The 7,433-nt window shown below is 37.7% G+C and overlaps 1 non-coding gene across 1 annotated transcript; it reads right to left on the minus strand.

The window, feature by feature from the left end:
• Positions 1 to 265: 265 nt before the first annotated feature.
• Positions 266 to 396, minus strand: LOC116634190. Its single transcript, XR_004299895.1, has one exon. It is a non-coding gene; the product is annotated as a small nucleolar RNA SNORA18 (small nucleolar RNA).
• Positions 397 to 7,433: the final 7,037 nt, after the last annotated feature.

Genomic DNA, 7,433 nt, shown 5'->3' on the forward strand with positions numbered 1-7,433 from the left:
GTCCAGGCTCCCTCCCGCCTCTGTTTATCCTCCGATATCTGCCCGCAGAATCACGGCTCTCCGCTTGGTACCTCAAAACCAACCGCCTGCGATATTCTGTTTGTAGAGATCCAGATCTTCTTACATCTCAGGCTGGTTTCGTGGGTGCTCAGAGTGGTCTGGTAGATATCCAGCTCAATTCCGGGGACCAGTTGAAATAGGGTCCCCTACTCCTCCACCATCTTTCCCCCTCCTTGACTATTAAGTCTTAAAATAGTTTTAGTAGCCCTGTCTTATAGTTCTTTCTCACAGATTTAAACATAATTCTGCGAGGAAAGCAAACCACGTATTTACTCTTTGAGGCATTTCCAATGATGTAGGTCTATAGAAAAAAAGCCCATGGGGATGTACCTCAAGTGGAGTGAGGTTTTTTGATACTTGCAGCTAAAAACATCCCAGTAGATATATATACCCGAGGATGTGGCTTAGGTGGATGCCACACTAGGCTCAATTGTATAAGTCATGAGATCATCTCCCTGTCATGAGTGGTGGGTCCTATCTTCCAGCTCCAAATCAGAAATTCTGGGGGGGAGACCCACCAGCGTGCTTTAACAAACCCCCCAGGTGATTGTGTTTGAAGACCACTGAACTGAGCATATCAGACAGATATGTAATTTGCAAACTCTTGTGTTTCCTTAGGATTCTCAGATATAGAATAATAAAATAGTTTTCATAGTAATAAGGCGATTCAAAATGTAAAGAACCCACTGAAGACATTTTTCGTGATTATGACTTTTAGTTCTGCCAAGCAATATCATTGCTAATGAATTGTTTTGGATGACTGCATATGGTAGAGAATTACCCAAGTTGTATGTGTGTTTGAAACTCACCAGCTGACTTGGAAACCTCATTGCCATTGGATGGCCTGGTGGAAGCATTTAAGTCAGGTTGGAGGATATTGGGGAATTTCTCAGGGCATGGTTGTCAGACCCTTGGCCCCAGAGGATTTTACCTATGTTAGTTTTTATGAAGTGGGTCTAGAAAATGGGAGACGGTGTTAATATGGGTTCTTTCAAAGGCAGACTGTGTTTTTATCTCTCTCTTGGTTAATTCAGTGCTTAGTGGCCCTCTGGCCTGATCACAGTTCTATAGCCCCCTGAGAATCAGTTGTTAAGCCTAATTATGATTGCTTTGAACTTCCGTGAGACTCTGATGTCAAAGGTCTCCTTTTAGGTTTTTGATCACAGTTTTTTGTCTTAGCTTGCCCCTTATGTGATCGCATATTGCTGCATTTCTGCTCACATGCTGAGACCCTCTCTCTTCTTGGTGCCTCCCTTTAAGTGATGATAAATGTTTTCTATCCAGCCCAAGAAGAATCATAACTTGCTGTTACTTACAGAGGCCTCCTAATTTTACATTAGAGAGAGCTGAAGTCTGGATTGTAATTTACTTCATTCATTCATTTGTTCCAAAATACTTATTGAGCGCCTACCATGAGCCAGGCCCTGTTTAATAATGGCAAAAGCATGATTAGAATAAAGGAATCATAACTCCTATACCAGTGCTCTTGTCACTATCCTACTACTTAAAAGCCATTTGAATAAAAAGAAATGAAATAAAAAGCAATGAAATACAAATAATTAAGAAAAAAGGGAAAAAGAAAAGTAAGAGAAAAGGTCATTTCGGAGCTAAGTGCCTTCTGGATGACTAAGCACACAGATTTTCTTTTCCGTCCCCAACGGTCCACTGGAATGAGTGAATAAATATAAAATTAAGAAAAACAATGTAACAGTACTAGGAAATATGAAGGCTGATATTAGCAGAAGCAACAAATTTCTGGAAGATATAAAGCAAATGGGTTTGGATCGATGGAGTAACCAGATAGAACTGATAACTGCAGCTAATACAAATGAAAGAGGATGGTAATGGAGGAAGAAGGGAGTTTTGTTTTTGTTTAGTTTGAACAGAACTTTGGAAAAACCCCAAGATTATAATCATTAGGAGCTAGCGGCAGGAATCTTCTATTGGATACTTAGTAGGAAGACCAGTAAAACTAGGACATTCCAAGTACCTGGAAAATGCATACATTCCCAGCTCTAGAAGACCTGGCACAAATATTTTGAAAACCAATAAAGGGGTGGATGGATTTTGTCATTAGGGGTAAGCAGGGACATTTATAGTGAGTATCGGAGCTAAAAAGAGAAGTTGGGTGGTACTCCCATGTGATATCAGCTGCCAATAGGGGAAACCTTTCCACATCCTGACAGCAAGCTCCTACCTACCCTAACAGAGAGGAATCTCTGATGACAGATCACAGCTCACTCATCATAGCTATGGCTTCTTTCCTTTGCAATCAAATTCATTATCAAGGGAACTGTGACTTTCACATTGGCCATATATATCAGTTCTCCTAAACTGTCACATATAAATAGTTGAGTTTCCAGATATTTAAGGAAAAATAACAGCATAAAAATGAGTTACCAACTTTAATAAATGAATATGATTCTTTAAGAAATTGAATTGCTGGAGAAATATAGAAAAGATTATTAAAACAATTTAGTATTTTCAAAGAGATTTGAGGGGACACTATATTCATACAACTAGAATACACTGCTAAGAAAAAGTAAAGTATATGAGAGAATTTATAGAAATTGGAAAACCTCTACATGATTGTTGAAATAAATGTAACGGGTCAACTGATGATGTAGAATGTAAAGTTCTTAATTCCCCAAAGCTTCTTCATATATATAGATAAGACCAGTCACTCTGGAACTAATTTTCATTCAGAAAAGTGTCACTTGAAAGAACACAATTAACCCATTGCCCAGGTGAAAAGGGATAATATGACCTTCTTTGGCTGACAAAAGCTGCCTTTAATCTGACTTTGGAATGCTGAGTTGGTTACTGGAAAGGAGATGGGAATGTTTGCCTAAGGAAAAAGAAATTACCCAAGAGGAAAGGTCTACTCTTTCCCTTTTGGGGTTTAATGTCCTTAGTACTTCTCTGGCTGACTAGGTCTGTGAAAAGTCCAGAGGCATAAGAGACATCAAGTTTCTCAGGGAGGAACTCACCATGGGGTTAGGTAGAATCTGGACAAGTGTGCAAGGGTCAACATTAAAGTGAAAGGTTAACTTGGAGGGGTTGGGTATGGGATATCATGCAGCCACAACAACAAATACCTGTGAACGCAACCACCTTGGCAGATTGGTGATGGTAGAAAATAATTGTTAAGCTTGCATATGAGCTGAAAGAGCTATATCCTTGCAGTTTAGACCTAGGGCATCAGAGAAACTTGTGCAAGGGCCTGTACCTCTTCAGGCAAAACTACAGTGATGGGCGAGGTGTTATAATAGTTTTCAAAAGCATCCCTATGGTCAATGACAAAAGTGGTCATATTAGACTCATCACACTCAAGTTCTCTCTATCAGCTGGTTGAGAACTGGGGCAAACTTTTTGAAGTCCTGTAAAATTTAGGGAGAAGAAGGACTATCTCAAGAAAGGGTTAGTTGTCAGCTAAAGGGCAATTGAAAAACGTAAATGATGTGACTAAATTCATACTCCCCAACTGCTGAAGTAAGTCACACAAATTACCTAAAAATTTCAGTTGAAAAATTGAATAATAGAATAGGTGTGGTTGAAAATCAAATTAGTTTTATGGAAGATCAAGCCAAGAAGTTTCCTCAGAATATAGTGTGAAAAGAGATGAAAATTGTGAAACTTGGAAGGATGTCGTTCAGTATATGAGGCACAAAAACTCACAAGGCATGCAAGACCTTCAGAAATCCCAGTATCTACCCGGTAAAACATCTATAAGGAGAGACTAGAGAGATTAGAAGGAATGATATAATCAAGGTGATAATAGAAGAATATTTTTTTCTGAGCTGAGAGAAGACATTAGTATTTTGATTAAAAAAACAAAAAAATAAGTGTTAGCAGGGATGTGGAAAAATTGGAAACTTTGTGCATTGTTGATGGGAATGCACAATGGTGGAGCCACTGTGGAAAATGTCATGGCAATTCCTCAAAACATAAACATAGAATTATCATATGACCCAGTGATTTAACTTCTGGGTATATACTCTAAATCAATGAAAGCAAGGACAGGTGCAGATATTTGTACACCCATGTTCATAGCAGCATTATTCACAATAACTAAAAGGTAGATACAAACCACGTCCATTACTAGATAAATGGATAAACAAAATGTGGCATATACATACAATGGAAAATTCTTCAGTCTTAAAAAGGAAGGAAATTCCGACATATTCTACAACATAGATGAAACTTGAGGACATTATGCTAAGTAAAACAAGCCAATCATAGAAGGACAAATATTGTATGATTCTACTTATATGAGGTATCTATATTAGTCAAACAGAAAGTAGAATGGTGGTTTCCAAAGGCTGGGAGAAGGGGGTATGTTGACTTGATGTTTAATGGGCATAGCGTTTCATTTAGGCAGGATGAAAATGTGGATTGTGGTGATGGTTGCACAAGGCAGTACAAGGGAGAGGCAAGTGAAAGGGTTAAGAAAGTGGACCTGCATTTGAGTCCTGACACCACCACTTATTAGCTCCATGTCTTTGGCCAAGTCAGTCACCTAATTTCTCTGTACCTCAGTTTCCTCACCTGTAAAATATGGATAATAATAGTGACTACCTCATGGGATTATTTGGAGGACTTTATTATTAATGGGAACAACATGAAGAAATAGTACAACTCTGTGGTCTAATTTGAAAAAAAATCTATTAAAATTTAAAATGCACTTACTCTTAGTACAAGAGAGCCATCCCAAACAGGCAGGTGCCTTTCCAGCCTTTGGTCCCAACACACCAGTTGACATTCCACTGAACGACTCACATGGCCATAGGAGAGATGGGAAAGTCATATGTCAAAGGATGTGAATACAGGAAGGGTAATAAATTAGGGCCATTAATGTTACATAATATCACCAACCTACTTTTTTCATAGTTGTGATTTGGGGGAAAAATCATATAAATAAGACATACATGAGGAATTTTAGGAAAGTGGGCTTACTGATAACCATGTAGATATTAGAATTGCACTAGTACCCCAAGCCCCCGCCCCCCCCCCCAAAGTGTCTGTAAAATACTATGTGCTTAAAAATGTTGGATGAGGGGCACCTGGGTGGCTCAGTCAGTTAAGCGTTTGCCTTCGGCTCAGGTCATGATCCCAAGGTCTTGGGATCGAGCCCTGTATCCGGCTCCCTGCTCTGTGGGGAGCCTGCTTCTCCCTCTCCCTGCTTGTACTCTGTCTCTCCTTCTCTCTCTCTCAAATAAATAAATAAAATCTTTAAAAAAATATTGGATGAAATAATAAATTATTATTCATTCATTCATTGAGAGCCTTCCTAACCGGAATGATCCTGTGAGAATGGGATGCTGGGATCCTTCTTCCAGTTTATTGAGACTATAGTCTGTGCAGTAGCTGAGGGAGGCTGGTAAGGAGAGGCAAAGAGTTAAAATATCTAAGGCAAATATATCTATATTTATATTTATATCATCTATAGTAATATGATTTGCCTTAGATATTCTCCTAGCCTCAATTAGTGAAAAATAAAATGAATGCATAATTGTGAATGGGATGTGCTTTTTCTGATTCTAGGTAGGGGTTTGGGAAGTTTACACGTAGTGGAAAGTGCACTTGGTGGAATACTCTGGAAACTGGCTTTTTGCCCTAGGTCTGCCACTAATGAAAGATAGAATCTTGAATAAGTTCCTTACCTTGTCTGAGTGACAATTTTTTTATCATTAAAATTGTGCTGGAGGATCTCTAAGATTCTTTCCAACCCTAAGGATTTAAGAAGGAAATTAAAAAAAAATGGAAATATGACAACAGTATAGATGGGAATTCATTGAAACACATTTTGTAAAATTAGAAGCAGCAGCTGATTTATAAGAAGCAATAACATGTTCTCTAAAATGATTAATTATAACTGAGCAGTTACTATTGATATAAGGATGGTTATATCTCATGAATAAAATTGTGAAGCTCATTCCAAACCAGTGTTCTTTTTTTAAACAAAAAGTAACAGCAAGGTGCTTCAAATTAAAAAAAAAAATCAGTGCTGGATAAATGATGAATAGAAAAAACTAAAGATTATAAAGCTGCACTGGGTGTTCTACAAAAACAATGAATCGTGGATCACTACATCAAAAACTAATGGTGTATTGTATGGTGACTAACATAACATAATAAAATAAAATTTAAAAAAAAGATTATAAAGCTTACACTAGGTTATAAATTATTGACTAATCTCTGATTCAGAGTGACATACCAAAGTAAGAAAATATGTAATATTATAGTGGCTTTACCCTAAAATGTATCCTTTCTAGTTGACAAAACTTCCTGCATTGTATTATGGAAGAGCATAGTTACCATTTGTTTTATCAACTCAAAAGGCTATGGCTGTCTTCTAAACTTCTCCACCTTCCTCTAAGCAGCAGTTATAAATCCATAATCCACTAATGTATATGAATATACATTATAGGTTAGGTTTATATACACAAAATGATTCACTTCACCAGCTAGGTGTAACAATATATCACATATTCTTTATTTTGCCAATTAATCATTCAAACTACAACATGTCCTTTTTTTTTTTTTTTTTTTTTTTTTAAAGATTTTAAAGGAATTTGACAGAGAGACAGTGAGAGAGGGAATACAAGCAGGGGGAGCAGGAGAGGGAGAAGCAGCCTTCCCGCTGAGCAGGACCCTGGGATCATGACCTGAGCCAAAGGCAGACGCTTAGTGACTGAGTCACCCAGGTGCCCCAACATGTCCTTATTAGCAGAAAGTCTAGCATCTCTTATTTGAGTGCTTCTCCTTCCAAACTATCCCAAGTTGTTCAGATGGCTTTCTCATACCAAAGGCTGTCAATTATATTTCCAAGGTAATTGCAAATTTTCATTGGTCCTCTACTTAGGGTCTCTCTGTGCCATATGGTGTCCTCTATTGAGGATTGGTCTTAATCCAGTTTCAGAGATGTTCATCACTTGATGATGATTTATTTCCAGTCTAAGACCCTATATTGGCTTCCCTATGTACTTGGGTTCAATGTATAGAGTGCCTAATCAAGATTCTGAGTTCTGCAGTCATGTGAACTGGATTTGAATTTGCCTTTGCTTCTTTTTAGTTGAGTGACTTAAGCTTTTATCTAACTTTCTGAGTTTCAGGTTCCTCATCTATAAAATAAAGATAGTAATAGAATTTATCATTGTTATGAAAATTAAATGAGACAACATATAACAAGCAAAGTACCTGGCACCTACAAGATTTATAGAAAATGTATGTTCCTGTTATCATTATGACTACTACTAGTAGTAATCTAGTAATCATTTCCAAAAGTGTAACAATATTGCAAGATTGCTGTGATTCAGAACTTAGTGTTTCCATTTTTTACTTCTTGGGAGGAACCTGGGCTCCCTGTGCAA

Source organism: Phoca vitulina, unplaced genomic scaffold, assembly GCF_004348235.1.
Source record: "Phoca vitulina isolate PV1807 unplaced genomic scaffold, GSC_HSeal_1.0 scaffold8, whole genome shotgun sequence".
In the NCBI taxonomy this organism is placed as follows: Eukaryota; Metazoa; Chordata; class Mammalia; order Carnivora; family Phocidae; genus Phoca; species Phoca vitulina.